Source organism: Oncorhynchus masou, chromosome 30 (genome assembly GCF_036934945.1).
Source record: "Oncorhynchus masou masou isolate Uvic2021 chromosome 30, UVic_Omas_1.1, whole genome shotgun sequence".
Lineage (NCBI taxonomy): Eukaryota > Metazoa > Chordata > Actinopteri > Salmoniformes > Salmonidae > Oncorhynchus > Oncorhynchus masou.
Window position 1 is genome coordinate 51,643,420 of NC_088241.1, and position 26,545 is coordinate 51,669,964.

At 44.3% G+C, this 26,545-nt stretch overlaps 1 protein-coding gene across 1 annotated transcript in view; it reads left to right on the forward strand.

Annotated features, from left to right (window-relative positions):
- The first annotated feature begins 3,747 nt into the window (after positions 1 to 3,747).
- LOC135522735 (catenin delta-2-like) overlaps positions 3,748 to 26,545 on the forward strand; it is a 401,912-nt gene continuing 379,114 nt past the window's right edge. Inside the window, exon 1 of the mRNA XM_064949274.1 lies at positions 3,748 to 3,970. The gene's annotated coding sequence lies outside the window, so the exon portion shown is untranslated. The remainder of the gene's footprint in view (positions 3,971 to 26,545) is intronic.

Genomic DNA, 26,545 nt, shown 5'->3' on the forward strand with positions numbered 1-26,545 from the left:
TGTAACATACTCTGTTTCTCTCACTCAAGGCTCTTTCAAGATATACTGTCCCTGTGCATACAGCCATCTGGGCTCTCAGTACATCGCTCAGAGAGTAATAAAAAACTTTCTGGGAAGAAGAAAGGTGGTGGTGTATGTTTCATGATTAGCTACTCATGGTGTGATTGTGATATCGTATAGAAACTCAAGTCATTTTGTTCACCCCACCTAGAATACCTCACAATCAAATACTGACCGTATTCCCTCCCAAGAGAATTCTCTTCGGTTACAGTCACAGCCGTGTATATTCCCCCTCAACCCGATACCACGACAACCCTCAAGGAACTTATACCCCTCAACCCGATACCACGACAACCCTCAAGGAACTACACTGGATTTTGCGCAAACTGGAAACCACATATCCTGAGGCCAGATTTATTGTAGCTGGGGATTTTAACAAAACAAATTAGAGGAAAACGCTAACGAAGTTCTATCAACACATTGACTGTAGTACTTGCACTGTTAAAACACTCAATCACTGCTACTGCCCCTTCCGGGATGCCTACAAGGCTCTTCCCCGCTCTCCCTTTGGCAAATCAGATCACGGCTCCATTTTGCTCCTCCCTTCCTGAAGGCAGAAACTCAAACAGGAAATACCCGTGCTAAGGTCTATTCAATGCTGGTCTGACCAATCGGAATCCATGGTTCAAGATAGTTTTCATCATGCGGACTGGGATATGTTCCGGAAAGCCTCTGAGAATAACATTGATGTATACTCGGACACGTGACTGAGTTAATCAGGAAGTGTATAGGGGACGTTGTACCCACTGTAACTATTAAAACCTACCTAAACCAGAAACCGTGGATAAACATCAGCATTCGCGCAAAACTGAAAGCGAGAACCACTGCATTTATCCATAGGAAGGTGACTGGAAATGTGGTCGAATACAAACAGTGTAGATATTCCCTCTGTAAGGCAATCAAACAGGCTCAGGCACGAGACGTACAGTATGTGGTAGGGTCTACAGACAATCATAGAATACAAAGGAAAAAACAGCCATGTTGCAGACACTAAACACGTTCTTTGCCCACTTTGAGGATAACACAGTGTCACCGACATGGCTCGCTCCCAAGGACTGTGGGCTCTCATTCTCCATGGCAAGTGAGTAAGACATTTAACGTGTTAACCCTTGCAAGACTGCCGGCCCAGACGGCAACCCTAGCCGTATCTTCAGAACATGCACAGACCAGCTGGCTGTAGTGTTTAAGGACATATTCAAACTCTCCCTATCCCAGTTTTCTGCTCCCACTTGCTTGAAGATGTCCACCATTGTTCATGTACCCAAGAAAGCAAAGGTAACTGAACTAAGTGACTATCGCCCCATAGCACTCACTTCTGTCATCATGAAGTGCTTTGAGAGGCTAGGTAAGGATCATATCACCTCTACCTTACCTGACACACTAGACCCACTTCAATTTGCATATAACCCCAACAAATCAAGGGATGATGCAATCACCATGGCACTACCCTATCCCATCTGGAAAAGAGGAATACCTATGTAAGAAAGCTGTTCATTAACTATAGCTCAGCCTTCAACACCATAGTACCTTTCAAGCTCATCATTAAGCTCGGGGCCCTGGGTCTGAACCACGCCCTATGCAACTGGGTCCTGGACTTCCTGACGGGCCACCCCCAGGCGATGAAGGTGGGAAACAACACCTCCACTTTGCTGTTCCTCAACACAGGGGCCCCACAAGGGTGCGGGCTCAGCACCCTCCTGTACTCCCTGTTCACCCATGGCTGCATGGCAATGCCTCACAAGTCCTCAACTGGCAGCTTCATTAAATAGTACCTGCAAAACACCAGTCTCAACATCAACAGTGAAGAGGCGACTCCGGAGTGCTGGCCTTCTAGACAGAGTTGCAAAGGAAAAGCCATATCTCAGACTGGCCCCCCCAAAAAAGAGATTAAGATGTCCAAAAGAACACAGACATTGGGTAGAGGAACTCTGCCTAGAAGGCCACCATCCCGGAGTCGCCTCTTCACTGTTGACATTGAGACTGGTGTTTCGCAGGTACTATTTAATGAAGCTGCCAGTTGAGGACTTGTGAGGCATCTGTTTCTCAAATTAGACACTAATGTTCTTGTCCTCTTGCTCAGTTGTGCACCGGGGCCTCCCACTCCTCTTTCTATTCTGGTTAGAGACAGTTTGTGTTGTTCTGCGAAGGGAGTAGTACACAGCGTTGTACGAGATCTTCAGTTTCTTGGCAGTTTTGTTGCTTCTTTAATCAGCACAAGTTTTCAGCTGTGCTAACATAATTGCAAAAGGGTTTTCTAATGATCAATTAGCCTTTTAAAATTATAAACTTGGATTACCTAACACAACGTGCCATTGGAACACAGGAGTGATGGTTGTGGATAATGGGCCTCTGTACGCCTATGTAGATATTCCATAAAAAATCAGCCGTTTCCAGCTACAATAGTCATTTACAAAATTAACTATCTCCACTGTATTTCTGATCAATTTAATGGACAAAAAAATTGCTTTTCTTTCAAAAACAAGGACATTTCTAAGTGACCCCAAACTTTCGAACGGAAGTGTAAGTACTTTACCCCACTGCCACCCGGTGACTCATCCTGCTTCCCTATATACATAGACATGGAATCACTGGTCACATTAATAATGGAACACTAGTCACTTTAATCATGTTTGCATACTGCTTTACTCATTTCATGTGTATATACTATTTTCCTGTATTCTATTCTACTGTATTTTAGTCAGTGCCACTCTGACATTGCTAGTCCTAATATTTATATATTTCTGAATTCCATTATTTTACTTTTAGATTTGTGTGTATTGTTGTGAATTGTTAGATATTACTGCACTGTTTGAGCTAGGAACACACGCATTTCGCTACACCCACAATAACATCTGCTAAATATGTGTATGTGACCAATACAATTTGATTTGATTTGACCACTGGTGTTGGGAGTCCTTTGTGTGTGTTTGTACCTGTGCAAGTTTATCAATGTGGGACTTTCACCAATCTCCATGAACGAATTATCAACTTGTTTTAAAGTATGATGATTTAGTCACTAAAACCGTAGTTTCAACCAAGCCCCAAGTCAACTATTGATGTTTTCCTCCTTAAACATTATGCACTTTGGCTTTCTCAATGTTACACAATAATAATGTTTAATATTTCTCACCATTAACTCCAGTTAGAAGAGATGCTTCTCTCAAACCTGAAGATGCAGGGAGAAATGAGAAGTCTCCCTTTCTCCCCTATGTTTTCGTTCAATCGATAGCTGTGGCGAGGGCACAGTACTTGGGGATGGATAGGAGGGGGAAGAAGGTGGAGGAGGAGGGGGAAGAAGAAAGTAGGGTGGGGGGAGGCCCTTCTGCTTAACCAGTGTAAAAAAAAAAGTGTTTCTGTTAGTGTATTATTTGGGGACCAACATCAATAACGAATTTCACTGAAGCTCATTGAGGAACCTTTAAACGATCCATCAACTCAATGCCCAGCAATCTCGCACGCACGCACAACATCACACATATATTTCTCCCCATTAATTCTAGTTAGAAGAGATGCTTCTCTCAACCTGAAGATGGCACTCTTTCTACACGTGAGCCTCAATCTGGATGCTGCGGTGCGTGTGTGAGTATAGTATGTGTGTTAGCTTCAGACCGGGGGAGCTGCCTAGCCTGCCTCTCCAGCGTTCTTGCCTCTTGTTCCAGTGCGCAGCAGTACTTCGCTCCAGTCTTTTGCTTTGTAGCCGACCACCGCTTCGCCGCCTCCTCTTTTTCTCCTCTCCCCGCCTATGCCTGTCCCGGCAATCATCCAGCGAATGTTCGGTCCACCCCCAGACCCCCTGCAGGGAACAGTGAGAGAGCGGTTCCGTTCTGAGCACACAGCATACTATTGAAAGCTGCTAAGGGAAGACGTGGATAATAAGTGTCGTTGTTGACGTAACCCAGGATTTTTTTCGGTAAGTGCAAAGTCATCCCGCTTTTGTGTGTTTATTCTCAGCTTCATTTCCTCCTCCTCCTCCTCGTGTTCTTACTCTTCCACCTTGTCATAGTGAAGGTTGGGAGAATAGGTGTTCTACCCCGGGAGAGGACGAATGTGAATGTTGTTGATGCGTGTCGTTTTGCGGTTGCAGAATTGTGTTCGCAGTTGAAGCGGTTATGTGAAGTAGCTTAAAGATGCATAAACGCTAACTTGATAATAGGTTTATAGCCCGTTATGTAGGCTTCATGTAGATATGATTAGGAAGGAACCGTGGTGATGGGGAAATCCGTTCAATTCTGACAGAGCTGAGCTCGCTCACTCGAGGCGGTTCTGCGCGTGAGGATTTGGCTCGAGTTCACTACACCGACTGACCCAAATTTAGATAGCGCGTGAGAGATTTAGAGAGAGAGAGAACAGAGAGAGAGAGAGCATGGAAATGTTAACTAAAATAAATTCATACATACAGTAGCTGTATACTCTTTTGATATTGTTCTACATGGAATACTGCTTAAATAGACTAGCGTCCATTGGAGATTAATGTCAATCTAAAACGGAACAATGCGCCTGCAAAGACAGGCGCGAGAAACAGAAGGAAAGAGATGGATGGTGTTTGGGGTGGTGATAAAAGCAGGGAGAAATGAGAGGTCTCCGTTTCTCACCACTGTCTTGGTTTAATCGATAGCTGTGGCGGGAGGGAGGGTTTTGTATCGGCTGTTTGGCACAGCGCAGTATTTTGACTTGGGGATGGAGAAGAGGTGGAGGAAGGGGGAAGAAGAAAGTAGGGTGGGGGTGATGTTTGGCATGCCTTCAGATTGTCAGGGCATTTCCATCTATACATAGATCAGCTGGGTTGGAGCAGAGTGCATACCCAGGAGCATCATCACCACTATTATCAAGGCACTTCTGCTTAACCAATGTAAATAAAATAGAGTTTCTGTAAGTGGATTATTTGGGCACCAACATCAATAACGAATTGGGCACCATTGACAAATCTCCTTAAGGAACCTTAAGGGGATCCCATCAACTCAATGTCAAGTCATCTTACACGCATGCATGCACAGAAACACACACGCGCACACACTCGCACATGCACACGCACACACACACACACACACACACACACACACACACACACACACACACACACACACACACAATCTCTTCAAATGCAAGCGTTGAGGCGACTATCCATGGTGCTGAATCTCTCTGTCTCTCTCTCTCCCTCTAGCTATCCACTCCAGTAATTTCCTAAATATTAGCCTCTTTATGTGCAGTGGGCATGAGGCACCTTGTCCTTCATTATGTGAGCAGATGAATGTACAGCGAGGTGAATATATCCTTTCTGTTTCTCTGCAACGGGAGTGAAGGTGTTTTGTGTTGAAGAACCTGTTGGTTGGTCTATTGATCTGCTGGCCCAGTTCATTGGCAACCCATCACATGACAGAATGCTGACACTGTTCCAGAACGTTTCCCTGTGAGTTAGTGTTCTCTTTGAGTGTGTGTGCACGTGTGTGCATGTCAAATGATGAAGCGATAGAGAGGCTAAATATGAGTGTGAATGATCTTTTCTATGTGTGGTTTAAGACTGTCATTCCACACATCTATGAATGACCTTTGACATTTGTTGATTGTTCCATATTTATATCAGTTCAGTCGACTAGTATTAATGATAGGATGTATATACAGTATGAGCTTGCGTAATGATAATGACATACAGGCCTGAACATGCTACTGCTGAATGCCTATACAATTATCTCCATTTCCCTGGCCATGTAGAGAATGAAGATACATGCCATGCGCCATTAAACCAAATATGATCTATTATATTGACAAGATAGTCGAATGACCACTCTAACAATGGAAATACGTGTCCTCAATGATGGAAGGCAGGCGGGAGAAGGCCAGATCAGGTGGAATCATTCTAGCCAATGAGAGGGCAGATACACGTGTGAACAACAGGCACAACTAAGTAGTTTTTCTCAAAGTTACTGGAATGCCATGTACATCCACTTATATCAGTACATTTGTAACAGCCATTAACATTACAACAGTTCTATTCGATCAAATAAGCTTCACATAATTCCACACTTTCTCATAGACCTCCATAGAAAAAAGGGCTTATCACACACGGACAGATTTTGGGCGGAGTAAATCCTCTCGCTTCACCTCTTCCGCTCTGATTAAACTCACTGTTGTTCCTCCCACTTCTTCTGTATATATACAGTACCAGTCAAACGTTTGGACACACCTACTCATTCAAGGGTTTTTCTTTATTTTTAGTATTTTCTACATTGTAGTGAAGACATCAAAACTATGAAATAACACAAATGGAATCATGTAGTAAACAAAGAAGTGTTAAACAAATCAACATTTATTATATATTTGAGATTTTTCAAAGTAGCCACCCTTTTCCTTTATGGCAGCTTTGCACACTCTTGACATTATCTCAACCAGTTTCATGAGATAGTCACCTGGAAATCATTTCAATTAACAGGTGTGCCTTAAAAGTTAATTTGTGTAATTTATTTCCTTCTTAATGCGTTTTAGTCAATCAGTTGTGTTGTGACAAGGTAGGGGTTGTATACAGAAGATAGCTCTATTTGGTAAAATACCAAGTCCATATTTTGTCAAGAGCAGTTCAAATAAGCAAAGAGAAACGACAGTCCATGATTACTTTAAAGACATGAAGGTCAGTCAATCTGGAAAATGTAAAGAACTTTGAAACTTTCTTCAAGTGCAGTCTCAAAAACCATCAAGCGCTATGATGAAACTGGCTCTCATGAGGGCCTCCACAGGAAAGGACGACCCAGAGTTACCTCTTCTGCAGAGGATAAGTTCATTAGAGTTAACTGCACCTCGGATTTCAAGTAACAGACACATCTCAACATTAGCTGTTCAGAGGAGACTGCATGAATCAGGCCTTCGTAGTCAAATTGCTGCAAAGAAACCACTACGGAAGGACACCAATAATAGTAAGAGACTTGCTTAGGCCAAGAAACACGAGCAATGGACTTTAGACCATTGGAAAACTGTCCTTTGGTCTGATGAGTCCAACCACTGTGTCTTTGTGAGATGCAGAGTAGGTGAACGGATGATCTCTGCGTGTGTGGTTCCCACCATGAAGCATGGAGGAGGAGGTGTGATGGTGTTGGTATGCTTTGCTGGTGACACCGTCTGTGATTTATTTATAATTCAAGGCACACTTAACCAGCATGGCTACCGCAACATTCTGCAGTGATACACCATCCCATCTGGTTTGCGCTTAGTGGGACTGTCATTTGTTTTTCAACAGGATAATGACCCAACACACTTACAGGCTGTGTAAGGGCTATTTGACCAAGAAGGAGAGTGATGGAGCGCTGCATTAGATGACACTTTTTTGGTTACTACATGATTCCATTTGTGTTCTTTTGTAGTTTTGATGTGTTCACTATTATTATACAATGTAGAAAATAGTAAAAATAAAGAAAAATACTTTAAGTATGTGTGTCCAAACTTTTGACTGGTGCTGTACATCAGCTCTGTCCTACTCCTGTGCTTGTTTATAGGCTTACTCTGATGATCCATGAGGTATGGTGTTGTAGACCTGGTGGTCCAGGGGGTATGGTGTTGTTGACCTGGTGGTCCAGGAGGTGTGGTGTTGTATATCTGGTGGTCCAGGAGGTGTAGTGTTGTAGACCTGCTGGTCCAGGAGGTGTGGTGTTGTAGACCTGGTGGTCCAGGAGGTGTAGTGTTGTAGACCTGGTGGTCCAGGGGGTATGGTGTTGTAGACCTGGTGGTCCAGGAGGTATGGTGTTGTAAACCTGGTGGTCCAGGAGGTATGGTGTTGTAGACCTGGTGGCCCAGAGGGTATGGTGTTGTAGACCTGGTGGTCCAGGAGGTATGGTGTTGTAGACCTGGTGGCCCAGGGGTTATGGTGTTGTAGACCAGGGCTGTGGTGAGAATAGTCTCATGCAAAACAACAATAGAAGGCAGGCAGCCTGTAAGGGAATGCCAGGAGGATGAATTTATTAATGACACACAACCTTAGCAAGAACAAGGACAAGAGCATTGGAAAGGTCCTAAGAAAGGAGACTAAGGACCAGGGAAAGGAAAAAGGAGAGGAAACAAAGAGTGGGTACAAGGAAAGGAGAGTTGAGAGCAGGGTGCTGTTGAGAAATATTTGGGATGTTGCCAGTAGCCAGCTAGACAGTAGTTCCTCTTTCTGTTTTCTAATGAGCCACTCTGCGATGGGTCTCCATCTTTTCCTCCTCCCTCACATATCCCTCCATTCTGGAGGAAGAGACATAGAGGGAGAGGGGTAGAGGGAGGCAGAGAGAGACAAAGAGAAAAACTGAGAGACCGTGATAGAGTTGATGCTTGAAAGAGAGAGGGAGACACAGAAAGGCAAAGTAAAATTGTGAGAGAATGAAAGAGAGAAAGGGGGAGAAATCACAACATAATGTGCAGTGCTATATTTATCATCAATTATTCCAATGGTGTCTTTTTAACCAAATGAAAGGAGCATTAGCATACAAGCAAAGGCCCAGTGATAGCGATACGTCTGTGTTGACCGCACCGCATGCACAGTGTTTGTGCCTTCCTGTCGCGCTCCCCGACGCAGCAAATTGGTAATTGGTTGGGCTAGCCAGGTCTCCTAAGGCTAATTGAGCATCAAAGTGAAGCCATGCCTGTTGCGCAACGATCATCATGATTTCCCCAGTCGTGAACAATCTATCCCAGAGTTATCCCTCACGTAGGGGTGAGGAGGTGGAAGGGATGTGCGTTTGGGAGTGTGTATCAGAGTGTGTATGTGTGAGATTGTGTTTTTGTGTGATAGTGTGAGTGTGTGTGTGAGAGTGCGAGTATGTGTATGTGTGTGATAGTCTGTGAGTGTGTGTATGAGGTGAGGGAGTAGGGACAATAGCTGTTATCTCATGTTGGACACACATTTCTAGCTTTGTCTGGTTCATTTTTCTGCCTGTGCACTAAATTATATGGTCTGCATTTTCCCCTCTCTAGCATCATATAATTCAATGGTTGTATAGAGTCTACACACATGACATTGATGTATTGTAAGTGTCCGGCCTCTAAACACAATATCATCTGTGTGTGCACCACAGCAGAAAAAAATATACACATCCATACAGCTAGTCGACTGGCGCGTGGTTGGTTACAGTCGCCTGTTCTTTTATAAACTGACACAACATGCATAAACATGCCTGAGTGGATAGCAACATAATGACATGTTTTTAGCAGTGAAGAGATGTATTGACTATGGCTGTGTGTGTGTATGTGTGTGTTTATGTCTGAGAAGCAGTACCATGGTATTATCCTTTTGACTGGTCAAGTGGGAAATCACGTGTGAGAAACGATATTGAATGCACCTGTTTTGGTTGTCCTTGTATGCAGGTGTCAGTGTGTGGCATCTGTGATACACACCTGTTAGAATAGGATTTCTTCCCCCACTCTCGGGTTTATCAACCATTTCCTTTCTATTCAATCCTGGTGATGGGATTGCATTTGAGGGGTGACCAAAGGCCAGGACTGGGATCCATATCCACCTTTTTCAGCCATGTGCATTAAGACCTCAAAACGAGATGGATCCTGTTACGTCCGTCGTTATATGAATGAGACCAAGGTGCAGCGTGGTAAGAGAATATCTTTCTTTATTTTGATGAACACCAAAAAAACAAAAGATAAACAAACGTAAAGTTCTGCAGGGCTAAACAGCAACTAACAAAATCAATATCCCACAACTGATGGTGGGAAAAAGGTCTGCCTAAGTATGATCCCCAATCAGAGACAACGATAAACAGCTGCCTCTGATTGGGAACCATACTAGGCCAACAAAGAAATAGAAACATAGATTTCCCCACCCAAGTCACACCCTGACCTAACCAAATAGAGAATAAAAAAGGCTCTCTATGGTCAGGGCGTGACAGACACAGCCATATTGAATAGCCAATGATTATTTCAGTTGCTTTACTGGACAGTATATGGCATTTAGGCTGTGTTGTTGACCTCTGCATTGTGGTCCATCCTATTCCATTCTCACTGATGTTTGGGCCAATTAGGCCTAGTGTGTGCTGCCACTGTCTAACCTGTCAGTATAGTGGCTACAGCCCTGTATCTCTGTCCAACCTGTCAGTATAGTGGCTACAGCCCTGTATCTCTGTCCAACCTGTCAGTATAGTGGCTACAGCCCTGTATCTCTGTCCAACCTGTCAGTATAGTGGCTACAGCCCTGTATCTCTGTCCAACCTGTCAGTAGAGTGGATACAGCCCTGTATCTCTGTCCAACCTGTCAGTAGAGTGGATACAGCCCTGTATCTCTGTCCAACCTGTCAGTATAGTGGCTACAGCCCTGTATCTCTGTCCAACCTGTCAGTATAGTGGCTACTGCCCTGTATCTCTGTCCAACCTGTCAGTATAAACATATCCAGGTGTTAGAATGGCCAAGTCAAAGTCCAGACCTGAATCCAATCGAGAATCTGTGGAAAGAACTGAAAACTGCTGTTCACAAATGCTCTCCATCCAACCTCACTGAGCTCTAGCTGTTTTGCAAGGAGGAATGGGAAAAAATGTCAGTCTCTCAATGTGCAAAACTGATAGAGACATACCCCAAGCGACTTACAGCTGTAATTGCAGCAAAAGGTGGCGGTACAAAGTATTAACTTAAGGGGGCTGAATAATTTTGCACGCCCAATTTTTCAGTTTTTGATTTGTTAAAAAAGTTTGAAATATCCAATAAATGTCGTTCCACTTCATGATTGTGTCCCACTTGTTGTTGATTCTTCACAAAAAAATACAGTTTTATATCTTTATGTTTGAAGCCTGAAATGTGGCAAAAGGTCGCAAAGTTCAAGGGGGCCGAATACTTTCGCAAGGCACTGTAGGTAGTAAAATGGCCTTACTGAAGATCTCATTGACTTTCAATGTGGCGCCGTCATAGAATGGCACCTTTCCAATAAGTCAGTTTGTCAAATTTCTGTCCTGCTAGAGCTGCCCCGGTCAACTGTAAGTGCTGTCATTGTAAAGGGGAAATGTCTAGGAGCAAAAACGTCTCAGCCGCGAAGTGGTAGGCCACACAAGCTCACAGAACGTGACCGCCAAGTGCTGAAGCCTGTAGTGTGTAAAAACAGTATATGTGTTGCAACACTCACTGCCAAGTTCCAAACTGCCTCTGGAAGCAGTGTCAGCACAAGAACTGATCGTCGGGAGCTTCATGAAATGGGTTTCCATGGCCAAGCAGTGGAAACGCATTCTCTGTCGTGATGAATCACGCTTCACCATCTGGCAGGCCGACGGACAAATTTTCGTTTGGCCAATGCCAGGAGAAGCCTACCTGCCCCAATGCATAGTGCCAACTGTAAAGTTCGGTGGAGGAGGAATAATGGTCTGGCGCTGTGTTTCATGGTTCGGGCTAGGCCCCTTAGTTCCATTGAAGGGAAATCTTAACTTTACAGCATACAATGACATTCTAGACAACTCTGTGCTTCCAACTTTGTAGCAACAGTTTGGGGAAGGCCCTTTTCTGTTTCAACATGACAATGTCCCTGTGCACAAAGTGAGGTCCATACAGAAATGGTTTGTCGAGATTGGTGTGGAAGAACTTAACTGGCCTGCACAGAGACCTGACCTCAACTCCATCAAATACCTTTGGGATGAATTGCAACGGCAACTGCGAGCCAGGCCTGATCACCCAACATCAGTGCGCAACCTCACTAATGCTCTTGTGGCTGAATGGAAGCAAGTCCCCACAGCAATGTTCCAACATCTGGTAGAAAGCCTTCCCAGAAGAGTGGAGGCTGTTGTAGCAGCAAAGGGGGGACCAACTTCATATTAATGCCCATGATTTTGGAATGAGACGTTCGACAAGCAGGTGTCCACATGTATGTGACGTTTAAAAAAAAAACTTGGTTCTGAAATGAAGGGCAAACTGGAGGGTAATGTTTTTGATTATCTCAGGATTCCCCTTGCATTACATTTATGCTGTGGGATCCAATGGTGACTGATGATGATCTAGTCTGTTGTACCCAGCAGTGTTTCACAACATTACATCAGAACATTACTGCGGGAGTAGGCTTTGTATTGTGTGGATGTAATGATTTAACTCCATAGTGTCTGTTCCTACTTGCCATCCTCTGCTGACTGTAACTGGATGGGGCAGCTGCCATGACACACACGCACGCACGCACACACACACGCACGCACACACGCACACACACACATGCACGCACACACGCACACACACGCACGCACACACACACGCACACACACACGCATGCACACACGCACACACACACGCACACACACACACGCACACACGGACACACACACAGTCTGAATGCACAGTGAGATACTATATATAGTATGTATACTGTATGGTTATTAAGGCAGCAGTTATGCATCATCCATTACAGTGCATTCAGTACCTCAGCCTGTGGACTGAGATGGAGCTCCATGGACCTCTCTCCCCAGCCTCAAGCCCAGCCAAGGAGCTCTGTGGTGGGCAAACTCAGTGGATGGGGGTGATTTCACGCTGGGACAAACACACACATACACACAAAATCAGTATGGGGCGATTCGAGGGTCAACAGGTTACCATCGAGCACCCAGGGCATCAGTGTATAGAACTCACTAAGCTCTGTATATGGTTTGAAATGTCAAGTTGGCGTCACCAGTTGCAATACCATGTACATGACACCTGTGTGTTCGTTCGTATGTATGCTTTGTGTGTGTGTGTGTGTGTGTGTGTGTGTGTGTGTGTGCTGAAGTCTTCTATTTAATAAAATATCTAAAAAGGCCTTTTGAACACTAGTTTGGCAATCTACCAGAGAACAGTGTGAATATGTGAGAGAGCTCATTCCAGCGTTTACATTCTCGCCCTTTCAATCAGCCTGTATTGGTTTTAGACAATCGATGGGATTGGCACGCACAAAGCATATCAACCTTAAATTTGAAATAATCCCCATCTCTGCTAACTCTTTGTGAGCTTTTCTTTTCTCAAATCAGCCCCATTAAAAGCTATTTCTTCAGCATTGTCCACAAATCAACTCTTGCCCAACACTGTAGGAGGATAACGACATCTCTCCCATTTCTCTCTCTCTCTCTCACTCACTCACTCACTCACTCACTCACTCACTCACTCACTCACTCACTCACTCACTCACTCACTCACTCACTCACTCACTCACTCACTCACTCACTCACTCACTCACTCACTCACACACAGGTGTGGGGCAGAGGCAGTGCAGGAGGTTAACTACTCACTGAGGCCCCAGCGGGGAGAGAGAGAGAGATTCAGCACCATGGAGAGCAGCCTCACTCGTGCTGAGAGACACTGGTCAGGTTCCAAGGAAAGGGGGACAAGAGAGGAGTGGAGTAATTCCGTTAGGATGCTTTTTAATTAGTCACGGTTGTGTTTGCATAGCTGTGACAACCGCAGCCATAGAGAGTACATTTGATGAAGCTTCTTTTTGAAACCATATTTGTATGGTTGTAAAATAATTTGTGATAAGCATTCATAATCTGCTGCGAATGCACCAGTCATTGAGCTAATTGGATACGTTACATAGATGAATGCTTCCATCTTAGATTTTTGTAAGCGTTTGTACATTTAAAAAGGCAGGATTATGGTTTAGGAGAGGGAGAATAAGCCTTGAACCTTTTCTCCTCTGATAGAAACAGACTTTAGTCAGGATGGGAACAAACACACACACACCCGAGGAGGCTGGTGGGAGGAGCTATTTGAGGACAGGCTCATTGTAATGGCTGGAATGGAATAAATGTAACGTATAAAACACATCAAACATATGGAAGCCATCATTACAATGTGCCTGTGCTCCTATTGCTCCTCCCACCATCCTCCATACACACCCTGTGGCTAACTAACTGCCCATAGCCATACCCCTCTGCTTCTGAAAGGAAAATAGAGCTTCATTGTTGCCGGGGTGATTTAGTCATTACAGAGCTATTACTACTAAACATATCTCTGCTGTCACACCAGGGCTGTGGACAGAGTGTGTGTGTGTGTGTGTGTGTGTGTGTGTGTGTGTTTGTGTGTGTGTGTGTGTGTGTGTGTGTGTGTGTGTGTGTGTGTGTGTGTGTGTGTGTGTGTTTGCGTGTGTGTGTGTGTGTTTGCGTGTGTGTGTATGTGTGTGTATGTGTGTGCATGTCTTTTCTCTCCCCACTTTTGTTTAGTGCAGTGTGTTCTGAGGGTGATAAGGAATAGAATGGTATAGAGATGCTGGTGCTGGGACAGCTTATAGCTTCACAGGACCAGAAACACACACAAACAGACGCCCATTTACGCACACACACCATGTGGCTCTTGAGAGCGGTTCAGAACCAAAATATATTTTATTTTTAGGCTCTTACTGTAAATAGATAGAGACGGAAATACTTCAACTTCCTCTTCTGAACTAGGGAGAGAACAGAGTGATCAAGAGAGAGAGAGAGATAGAGAGATGACATCAGAGGGATGAGTTGGTCCCAGTGGGATTCCCTTTAGAGCGGACGGCATCTCAGAAAGATCAAAGAGTCAGCCGGAACACTGGCAGCCAGACGCTGTGTGCGTCATACAAAATAGCTCTACAAACTACAGCACATTATTCCCTATTCTGTATTCTGTTAGCATGTCTTCTCTAGGCTGGAGAATCATGTGTGTGCGTGTGCATGTGATGAGAATCACACATGGCAATAGCAGCTTCTCTTGATGCTGTGTGACATCAGAGAGTCCGCTCATATGCCGAGCATGGGTCTTTCACAGCCAACACACACGCAAAGCTTGTTCTTGCAGCTGTCACTGCTAGCAGGTTGGATCCATTAATCACATGATGGTGAAGGGAAGCGATGGGGAGATGAGTTAATGCAGCCTTGTCTTGCTCAGACTTCTGCTCTCTGCTCCAACATACCGTACAGTAGGGCCGTCTAGAATGCAAGTTATATTGCTCTGGGCTGGCTAAAATATACAGGGTGAGAGAGGTACAGTATCTATGGTGCTGTGTTGTGGTGCGTTGCTGAGCTGTGCTGTTCTTTGATGAATATTGATGTGTTCAGTGTGTGTTTTGGGTAATCGGGTCTCAGCGGCCCACACGATATACAGCAGAACAACTGATGTACAACTGATTCTCTCAATTCTCCCTCTCTCTCATCCTTTCTATCCCTTTCTCTACTGCTCAACTCCCTCTCTCTTCCTTGCTCTCTTTCCCCTCCACTTTCTCTGCCAACCTTTTTCTCTTGCTTAGTCCTCTCTCTCTCTCTCTCTCTCTCTGTCTCTCTCTCAGCATCAGCTGACCTCTCAGCATCAGCTGACCTCTCAGCTTCAATCTCTCTAGTGGCTGCACCAGTTTAGAGAGAGGGAGAACGGGGGAGTGTGTGTGAGAGCGGAAAAACAGCTGGAGAGGAGAAGAAGAGTAGCATCACGTTGTTCATAATGTGGGGTGGAAAGCCTGAGACAGGCTCTACCAGACGAGTGGATGGATTCCTTAGGACCATGTTAGCCCACTGAGCTAAAGTCTAGGGAGACAGGTCTACAGTGTGTGTGTGTGTGTGTGTGTGAGTTAGTGAGTGAATTCTGTGACATGATTATCACAAACAACAGGGTTACTTTTTTCCCTGAAGTTTGACAGTCCAAAAGCAATCTCAAGTGCCAGACATGAGAGGGGAGAAACATCTGCCACAATAAAAATCACACACACACACACACACACACACACACACACACACACACACACACACACACACACACACACACACACACACACACACACACACACACACACACACACACACACACACTTTTGGCAGGTACGGTGCCTTCAGAAACTATTCACACCCCTTGACTTTCCACAATTAGTTGCATTACAGCCTGTATTTAAAATGTATTATATTTAGACTTTGTGTCACTGGCCGACAAACAATAACCCACATAAAAGTGGAATTATGTTTTAATGAAAAGATGAAATGCCTTGAGTCAATAAAAATTCAACCCCTTTGTTATTGCGAGCCTAAATTAGTTCAAGAGTAAAAATGTGCTTACCAAGTCACATAATAAGTTGCATGGACATTATATATATTTTTACATGCTTTTTAAATGACTGCAACATATCTGTACCCCACACATACACATTTCTATTTCTATGTTTTGGCCGGGTATGGTTCTCAATCAGGGACAGCTGTCTATCGTTGTCTCTGATTGGGAACCATATTTAGGTACCCTTTTTCACACCTGTGTTTGTGGGAAGTTAACTTTGTTTGATGGCACATAGCCTTAAGCTTCACAGTTTGTTTGGTATTGTTTATTGTTTTGCGGCGTCAGTTTGATTAATTACAGAAAATGCACACTCACCACGCTGCACCTTGGTCCTCTCCTTCAAACAGCCATGACAGAACTTCCCACCACCAACGGACCAAGCAGCGTGGTAAGGAGGAGCAGTGTGAAAGGGACTCCTGGACATGGGAGCAGCGCTACCTGGAGTATGAGACAACCTGGGAGGAGATAGAGAGGGGGTCGGTCGACCCAGGGGGAGTGCCGGAGCCCGCCTGGGATTCTCTAGAACAGTGCGAGGAGGGATACCGGAGAATGGAGTTGGCGACACGAACACGGCTGGCAAGGAAGCCCGAGAGACAGCCCCCAGATTTTTTTGGGGGGGGGCACACGGGGAGTGTGGCAGAGTCAGGTAGGAGGCCTGAGCCAACTCCCCGTGCTTACCGTGGCGGATGTCATACTGGTCAAGGCACCGTGTTATGCGGTGGAGCGCACGGTGTCTCCAGTACCCTTTCTCAGCCCGGTGCGCTACATCCCAGCTGCCCGCATCTGCCGGGCTAGGGTGGGCATCCAGCCAGGACGGATTGTGCCAGCCCTGCTCTCCAGACCTCCAGTGAGCCTCCTTGGGCCAGTATATCCTGCGCTGGCTCTGCGCACTGTGTCTCCAGTGCGTCTGCACAGCCCAGTGCGTCCTGTGCCTGCGCCCCGCACGTGCCGGGCCAAAGTCACCATCCAGCCAGGACGGGTTGTGCAGGCTCTTAGCTTGAGACCTCCAGTGCGCCTCCACGGCCCAGTGTATCCGGTGCCTCGGTCAAGGACAAGGCCTCCTGCATGTCTCCCCAGCCTGGTGAGTCCTGTGCCTGCGCCTAGAACTAACCCTCCTATATGTCTCCCCAGCCTGGTGAGTCCAGTGCCTGCTCCCAGAGCCAGGCCTCCTGTGTGCCTCTCCACTCCAGTGATGATCCATGGCAAGAAGCCTCCAGTGATGATCCATGGCACGAAGCCTCCAGTGATGATCCATGGCAAGAAGCCTCCAGTGATGATCCATGGCATGAAGCCTCCAGTGATGATCCATGGCACGAAGCCTCCAGTGATGATCCATGGCACGAAGCCTCCAGTGATGACCCATGGCAAGAAGCCTCCAGTGATGATCCATGGCACGAAGCCTCCAGTGATGATCAATGGCAAGAAGCCTCCAGTGATGATCCATGGCACGAAGCCTCCACGGATGATCCATGGCACGAAGCCTCCAGTGATGACCCATGGCACGAAGCCTCAAGTGATGATCCATGGCACGAAGCCTCCAGTGATGATCCATGGCACCGAGCCTCCAGTGATGATCCATGGCAAGAAGCCTCCAGTGATGATCCATGGCAAGAAGCCTCCAGTGGCGAGACATGGCACGAAGCCTACAATGAGGGTCTCCAGTCCGAAGCCTCCAGTGACGCCCTCCAGTCCGGAGCCTCCAGCAACGCTCTCCAGTCCGGAGTCTCCAGTGACGACGGTCTCCGGTCCGGAGCCTCCACCAACGAGGGTGCCCAGTCCGGGGCCCGCAACGAGGGTGCCCAGTCCGGGGCCCGCAACGAGGGTGCCCATTACGGGGCCCGCAACGAGGGTGCACAGTCCGGGGTCCGCAGCGACGCTCTCCAGTCTGGAGCCTCCAGTGACGACGGTCTCCAGTCCGGAGCCTGCAGCGACAGCGATAGACAGCTGTCTATCATTGTCTCTGATTGGGAACCATACTTAGGTACCCTTTTTCCCACCTGTGTTTGTGGGAAGTTAATTTTGTTTGATGGCACATAGCCTTAAGCTTCACCTTTTTTTGGTATTGTTTATTGTTTTGTCGGCGCCATTTTGATTAATTAAAGAAAATGTACACTCACCACGCTGTACCTTGGTCCTCTCCTTCAAACAGCCGTGACAGGCACCTATTGGTAGATGGGTAAAAAAAGCAGACATTGAATATCCCTTTGAGCATGGTGCAGTTTTTATTACACTTTGGATGGTGCATCAAGGAAGAGGGGAGGAAGAGGGAGCTGGGTTGTGTGGGAGGAAGAAGGGAGCTGGGTTGTGTGGGGAGGAAGAGGGGAGCTGGGTTGTGTGGGGAATTAAGACGGGAGCTGAGTTGTGTGGGGAAGAAGAGGGAGCTGGGTTGTGTGGGGAGGAAGAGGGAGCTGGGTTGTGTGGGGAGGAAGAGGGGAGCTGGGTTGTGTGGGGAATTAAGACGGGAGCTGGGTTGTGTGGGGAAGAAGAGGGAGATGGGTTGTGTGGGGAAGAAGAGGGAGATGGGTTGTGTGGGGAGGAAGAGGGAAGCTGGGTTGTGTGGGGAATTAAGATGGGAGCTGGGTTGTGTGGGGAGGAAGAGGGGAGCTGGGTTGTGTGGGGAGGAAGAGGGAGCTGGGTTGTGTTGGGAGGAAGAGGGGGGCTCGGTTGTGTTGGGAAGAGGAGGGGGGCTGGGTTGTGTGGGTAGGCAGAGGGAGCTGGGTTGTGTTGGAAAGAAGAGGGGAGCTGGGTTGTGTTGGGAAGAGGAGGGGAGCTGGGTTGTGTTGGGAAGAGGAGGGGAGCTGGGTTGTGTTGGGAAGAGGAGGGGAGCTGGGTTGTGTTGGGAAGAGGAGGGGAGCTGGGTTGTGTTGGGAAGAGGAGGGGAGCTGGGTTGTGTTGGGAAGAGGAGGGGAGCTGGGTTGTGTTGGGAATTATATTGCGAGAGGCATAAAGCCTGTAAATGTTATTGTGTGTATTCCCACCCTTAAATAAATAAAAAGTTGTAGATATATTCCAATTAAGTTAATTGTTTTTTAAATGTACAAGAAGGAAATCCTTAAGATAAAGAATCCACTTGTTTAGAGAGAAAAATTTAGAAAAATATCGAGTTAACATAAGCTGCTAGGAGTGCTAGCTAGCAACCTTACTACTAGATCGTCTGAGATAAAATACATAAAAAAATAACATACTGTAATGAAACCGGCAGGGAGCAGGTCTCGAACCCTCGACCTTATAGCCCGAGGTCTGGCGTGCTATCGACTGTGCTGCAAAAGCATGCCCGTGTGGCAGGGTCGATTTTCGCGCTTATAAATCCAGGGTTGTTACAATAATTAATTGCAGTTGTACATGTTTCCACGAGTGACTTAACAGTTAATGTTACTTTATAGCCTTTTAGCGTTTACACAGCATTTTATGTCATATAGCTAGATACCTAGCTACGTTTTTAAGAGAGAGCTTTAAAAAGGCATCTCTCCCCGTTTTTAGTTACAGGTGAGGACTGGATTAGGTGTGAGCAGTGCAGGAGGTGAGCTCATGAGTTTAGCTCTAATTTTACTGGGGATAGCTTTATTTGTGACCTACTGTATGTACAAATTAGACTTGTGCAATAGCAGTGTAACAACCGTTGGTGGAAGTAGGTGAGGACCAAGGTGCAGCGTGGTAATTGTTCATCTTTTTTATTTAACTGAACACTGAATAACCAACACAACAACGAGAACAACAGAAACAGCTCCGTCAGGTGCAAAGCACACTAAACAGAAAGCAACACAACGATAGACAGCTGCCTCTGATTGAGAACCATACCCGGCTAAACAACACAGAAATCCAAAACATAGAAAATGAGCATAGAATGCCAACCCTAGTGACAAGCAGAGCATAAGAGTGAGTTGCCACATCAATGTTACACTGAGTTAATTAGTTAAGTTATTGTTATTAAATGTTATATTCCAATGTTATTTAATGTTATTAGTTATATTTCATTGCAATATTATATTTCAATTAATTTATATGTTTTAATTAATTAAAAACAACTATTGAAAACCTTTTGCTCCTGAATGTAATTTTATAGACTGCTGGGATTTAAAATCTTGTATTAACTCAATTATATTTAGTGCAATTGTACATAATGGATTGTATGGAAAAGGAACAACAAAGAAAGAACAAAGAAAAGGGGCTAGTTACCCCCTAGTACCCTACATTTTTTAAAACCGCGTATGTCTTACTTTGATCTTTCTAGTTTAAATGGAATATTGCAACCTTTGTTTTCCTTGCACTACATTTTGGATTCGACAAATAAAATGTTTTAAGTTTTATTCATCAAGCCAATGGATTTTTGACTTTCTACGGGATTTTAAATGTGCGTCTCAAATCTTGCAATTGATTTTCCCACGGCGACTCAAAAGCCACTACAGCTACAGTAGACTCCTAGCTGCCATAGCTTGGTTATTTATTATCCAATATGATTACTAATTCTTGTCTTGACTGCATCAAACTGGGAGAAGCTAGTTAAGCTAGCTAGCTAGGATAATTGAGGCTGCATGCTCTTTCTCGTCCTACACAGTTCGAAACAACATCTCCTTTCAAAATATAAAGTAGCAGCCAACCTGTTGGGTTTTGGTCATAGTAGCCTATCATTCTCCTTTAACTTTTAATTCCATCATTTTAATTCCACCTTCCGTTGGTTAGATATCTCCTAACTTTCACCCCACACTGAGGCTCTATAACTGTAGCCATTACCACTTTGATTTATGATTGACAAACAACAACAACAAGCTGCACAAGCCACTCTCGTGAAAAGCAAAGAGCAGCAGCATTAATGATACATTTTCTCTTTCAACTAGCAGTCGCGTTCGACTCTATATGGGTCCTTCCGGACAAGTCAGTTAAAATTACACATACTTGAGACCCGTGGAACAATCACACCAGATCCGACCCAGACCGTGACGTTATTTGGAATTCTGTATCTGAACCCGCTCTAGACTCTTGGGTATTCGCTTATTCAGGTACAGATGGATCCGTGAAGACTTCTAGTGTGTGTGCATGCATGTTTGGATGTGTAAGCATGTGAGTGTTTGTGTGTGTGTATGTGTGGCTGCTAACTGAATTGTATGCATTATTCAGAGTTTAATATTAGACAATACGGGGGCATAAATTGGAGCCATCAATCAAAGCAGACAGTTGAAGTCGGAAGTTTAAAAACACTTAGGTTGGAGTCATTAAAACTAGTTTTTCAACCACTCCACAAATGTCTTGTTAACAAACTATAGTTTTGGCAAGTCGGTTAGGACATCTACTGTGTGCATGACACAAGTCATTTTTTCCAACAATTGTTTACAGACAGATTATTTCACTTATAATTCACTGTATCACAATTCCAGTGGGTCAGAAGTTTACATGTACTAAGTTGACTGTGCCTTTAAACAGCTTGGAAAATTCCAGAAAATGATGTCATGGCTTTAGACGCGTCTGATAGCCGTCATACCACTCAGGAAGGAGACGCATTCTGTCTCCTAGAGATGAACGTACTTTGGTGCGAAAAGTGCAAATCATCCCAGAACAACAGCATAGGACCTTGTGAAGATGCTGGAGGAAACAGGTACAAAAGTATCTATATCCACAGTAAAACAAGTCCTATATCGACATAACCTGAAAGGCCAAAGAACACCATCCCAAGGCCAAAGAACACCATCCCAACCGTGAAGCACAGGGATGGCAGCATCATGTTGTGGGGGTGCTTTGCTGCAGGGGGGACTGGTGCACTTCACAAAATAGATGGCATCATGTGGCAGGGAAATTATGTGGATATATTGAAGCAACATCTCAAGACATCAGTCAGGAAGTTAAAGCTTTGTTGCAAATGGGTCTTCCAAATGGACACTGACCCCAAGCATACTCCCAATGTTGTGGCAAAATGGCTTAAGGTCAACAAAGTCAAGGTATTGGAGTGGCCATCACAAAACCTTGACCTCAGTCCCATAGAAAATGTGTGTGCAGAACTTAAGAAGTGTGCGAGCAAGGTGGCCTACAAACCTGACTCAGTTACACCCGCTCTGTCAGGAGGAATGGGCCAAAATTCATCCAACTTATTGTGGGAAGCTTGTGGAAGGTTACCCAAAATGTTTGACCCAAGTTAAACAGTTTAAAAGCAATGCTAAGGTATGCAAACTTCTGACCCACTGGGAATGTGATGAAAGAAATAAAAGCTGAAATAAATAATTATCTCTACTATTATTCTGACATTTCAAATTCTTAAAAGAAGTGGTGATCCTAACTGACCTAAAATAGGGAATTTGTACTAGGATTAAATGGCAGGAATTGTGAAAAACTGAGTTTAAATGTATTTGGATAAGGTGTATGTAAACTTCCGACTTCAACTGTATATGAGCAGGACTTCTGAGCAGAATGTTGGAAAGCAAGAATCAAGACACCAGGCTGATTGGATATTGAAATAGGTTTTTGAAATGACAAATTATTTCTTAATTTTCTAAGTTTAACCTAATTTGAATGACATTAGGGTTATTATTCATATGCTTAGGGTCGATTTTTTTTTCAGTGTCTGTGTGATACACACACATACATACATACATACATACATACATACATACATACATACATACATACATACATACAGTATGTAGCGAACATGAGTTGGTCATGGTCACATGATGAAGTAGCCCTGCCTGCGAACTTCAAAACCAGTGTCTGCCTTCGGCACAAGAGGCAATTATCTATTGGTCTAATGGTCAAAGATTTTGGTTGCTCACGTGGGAGACTCTGGTTCATGTCCTGCGTGTTATACATACACACATGTTTCATAGATTAAACATTACTTGTTATGGCTGGGGGCAGTATTGAGTAGCATGGATGAATATGGTGCCCAGAGTAAATTGTCTACTACTCAGGCCCAGTTGCTAATATATGCATATTATTAGTAGATTTGGATGGAAAACACTCTGAAGTTTCTAAAACTCTTTGAATGATGTCTGTGAGTATAACAGAACTCATATGGCAGGCAAAAACCTGAGAAAACAATCCAACCAGGAAGTGGGAAATCTAAGGTTTGTAGTTTTTCAACTCATTCCCTATTGAATAAACAGTGTCTATGGGGTCAAATTGCACTTCCTACGGCTTCCAGTAGATGTCAACAGTCTTTAGAACCTTGTTTGATGCTTCTACTGTGAAGTGGGGGCGAATGAGAGGGGAATGAGTCAGAGGTCTGGCAGAGAGGCATGAGCTGGCCACGCGCGTTCATGTGAGAGTTAGCTTGAATTCCATTGCATTTACCGACAAAGGAATTCTCCGGTTGGAACATTATTGAAGATTTATGTTAACATCCTAAAGATTGATTCTATACATCGTTTGACATGTTTCTACGGACTGTAACGGAACTTTTTGACTTTTCGTCTGCACCTAGTGATCGCGCGTCATGAATTTGGATTACTGGGCTAAACGCACAAACAAAAAGGAGGTATTTGGACATAAATTATGGACATTATCGAACAAAACAATTTACTGTGGAACTGGGATTCTGTGGAATTTATTGTGGAACTGGGATTCCTGGGAGTGCATTCTGATGAAGATCATCAAAGGTAAGTGAATATTTATAATGGTATTTCTGACTTCTGTGGACTACACAACATGGTGTATATCTGTTTGGGTTGTTTTGGTCACTGAGCGCTGTACTCAAGTTATTGCATGGTGTGCTTTTTCGGTAAAGCTTTTTTGAAATCTGACAAAGCGGTTGCATTAAGGAGAAGGGTATCTACAATTCCATGCATAATAGTTGTATCTTTTATCAATGTTTATTATGAGTATTTCTGTAAATTGATATGGTTCTCTGCAAAATCACCGGATGTTTTGGGACTACTGAACATAACGCACCAATGTATACTGAGATTTTTTAATATAAATATGAACTTTATAGAACAAAACATACATATACTGTGTAACATGAAGTCCTACGAGTGTCACCTGATAAAGATCATCAAAGGTTATTGATTCATTTATCTCTATTTCTGCTTTTTGTTACTCCTCTCTTTGGCAGGAAAATGGCTGTGTTTTTCTGTCACGAGGCACTCACCTAACATAATCGTTTGGTTTGGTTCGTAAAGCCTTTTTGAAATCAGACACTGTGGTGGGATTAACAAGAAGTGTATCTTTAAAACAGTGTAAAATACTTGTGTGTTTGAGAAATGTTAATTTTGGGATTTCTGTTGTTTTGAACTTGGCGCTCTGCACTTTCACTGGCTGTTGTCATATTGATCCCGTTAACGGGGTCTCAGCCCAAAGAGGTTCATTAAATTGCTTTATGTAAATTATTTCAATTTCTGTGATAGTTTTACAATCAAGGACTTGATGAGACCCTGAAACATTTAAGCAGTCTGTGAAAACATATTGGTTTAATGGCCATCAGAATGAGTAAGAAAATCAGATTTCATGTACAGAATCACATGAATCAATTAAAAATTTACAGTTTCACAGTTCTGAAGGACATAACTGCCTCTGAAGCAATATAAGCAGCAGTGTGTGTGTGTGTGTGTGTGTGTGTGTGTGTGTGTGTTTGCACGTTTGGCTCTCATCTGTCTGTATGCCTCGAATGGTTCCAAACCAAAAATGTAATTATTAGAACGATGGCTCATGTAATCAGAAGAGTCAAATATTTCTGAATACCCACAGCTGGTGGGATCATTTTTATAAACATTTGTCTTTGAAATTTGATAGTGTAATACTCTCTTACGGACCAAATGAGCCAAGTTGAAGGAGACAGAAAATGAAGCTTTAGCGAGTCTGTAGTCTTTCTTATGAAGTTTATTTATTTGCCATTCCCCCCCTCTCTCGGTGTCTGATCCTCTTGAATACACTAGCTGTGTGTTGACCATGGCTGTGTGCCAGGGCAGAATAGAATGTTCTCTCCATCCAGTCCTTGGTTACAATAGCTTCTCAGGAATAATTGCCTCTCGGAATCCATCACCTTCCCGTTAGAAAACAAAAGACTTTGGAACTGTGGAGGTTTTTTTTGCAACATTTCTGTTTTATCCTCATTTATCATTGTGAAATGACATGATTTTGACCCTAAACTTCAATGAAAATGGTTTGCCATCCACTTTCCCCTCTCCATTCCCTCGGTGACTAATGTCAGTTTCCCCCAGATTGGAACATCTTATTGCAGGTCTGAACTGGGTTTTTGGTGAGATCATCAGTGTGACTGGGACACACTGTTTAAAATCAGCTGTCTGTGTGTCAGTGTGTGTGTGTACTCACTTCTCTGTCCAAGGTTATTTGACCTTTTTGAGGGCGTGTGTGTGCGCATGCAGTGGCACACTGTTTGTATTTGTGCAGTGCTAGCAGTGTGTGTATACTGTATGTGTACGTGCTCTGTTTGTGGGTCGTGTCAGAGTTCCAGAGTTCTGATAGCTAGAAGGTCAAACACAACTATCCACTTACTGAATGGTGCTTTCTCTCCCATTAGTATGGCATGAGCCGGTAGGTAGAAAGGAGAGCTGACGTTGATGGGGAGAGTGGCTCGAGCAGTGATGGCGTATGCAGAGCACTTGAGATTGAAGAATTTCCCTATTGTCCACAGAACTATGTGGGAGAAGGAAGGATAAGGTTTGATTTTTTACAAGGTTCGATTTTTTACTGAATAGCAAACCATTAACCATGACAACTTCTCACCCATGCAAAATAGGGTGAAGCTGCCTATAGACACTGATCCAAGGTCATTTTTGTGTTCTACCTCTTAATGGTCAGTGTTCGGGTTGGTTGAGGGTAAGCTGGTCCTAGATCTGTGCCAAGAGGAAAGCTTCTACCTGTAGCTTACACAGATCTAGAATCAGTTGTTCCTTCACCAAATCCGTAACCATAACCACTAGGGAAGGAGTTAAACTGATCTGGGATTGTTGTCTTACATCAACTTCTACCTAGTATTCTCTAAAGCTCTCTTCTTCCTCCATGCTTCTAGAATCCATTCTGAAAACCTGGATCACACTTAAAAACCTTTTAAACCATGTTAGCTGTTAAATATTTCAGCATGGCCATTCACCCAGAGAAAGAAGCATGCTTTTGATTGTTGCGTGCAGGAAATCCGACCTCCCACATAACTGGAGCTAACTGGAGAAACCACGCTCTTCCCACTCACATCATGACAAGGCTGGGCTCCATGCCAACTCAATCCAGTCAGTTGAGTTGAGATTCAATGAAATTCCAAGTATTTTTCCATTGCTGAACAGACATTTTAATAAGAGAAATAAATATAAAAAGAGAAAGAAAGAAAGAATAGGAAGCACAGAAAGTATCTGCCATCCCATAGCTGGCCCTTCAAATGTGCACTATCTGCAGTGTGGGAAAATAATGACATTGTGCTGTCTCTCCTTTCTATCCCCATCACGCTGCATTAATAATCTGGGATTGGAATTACATTTGAATCGTCCAATCCTCCAATCAGAATGTCCTGTGGCTGTTCCCATGAGGGACTGGCTAATGACTTGCCAATCAGAAGCACTGATGGAGAGTATCCCAGAGGTGTTTCAGGAAGAGAGC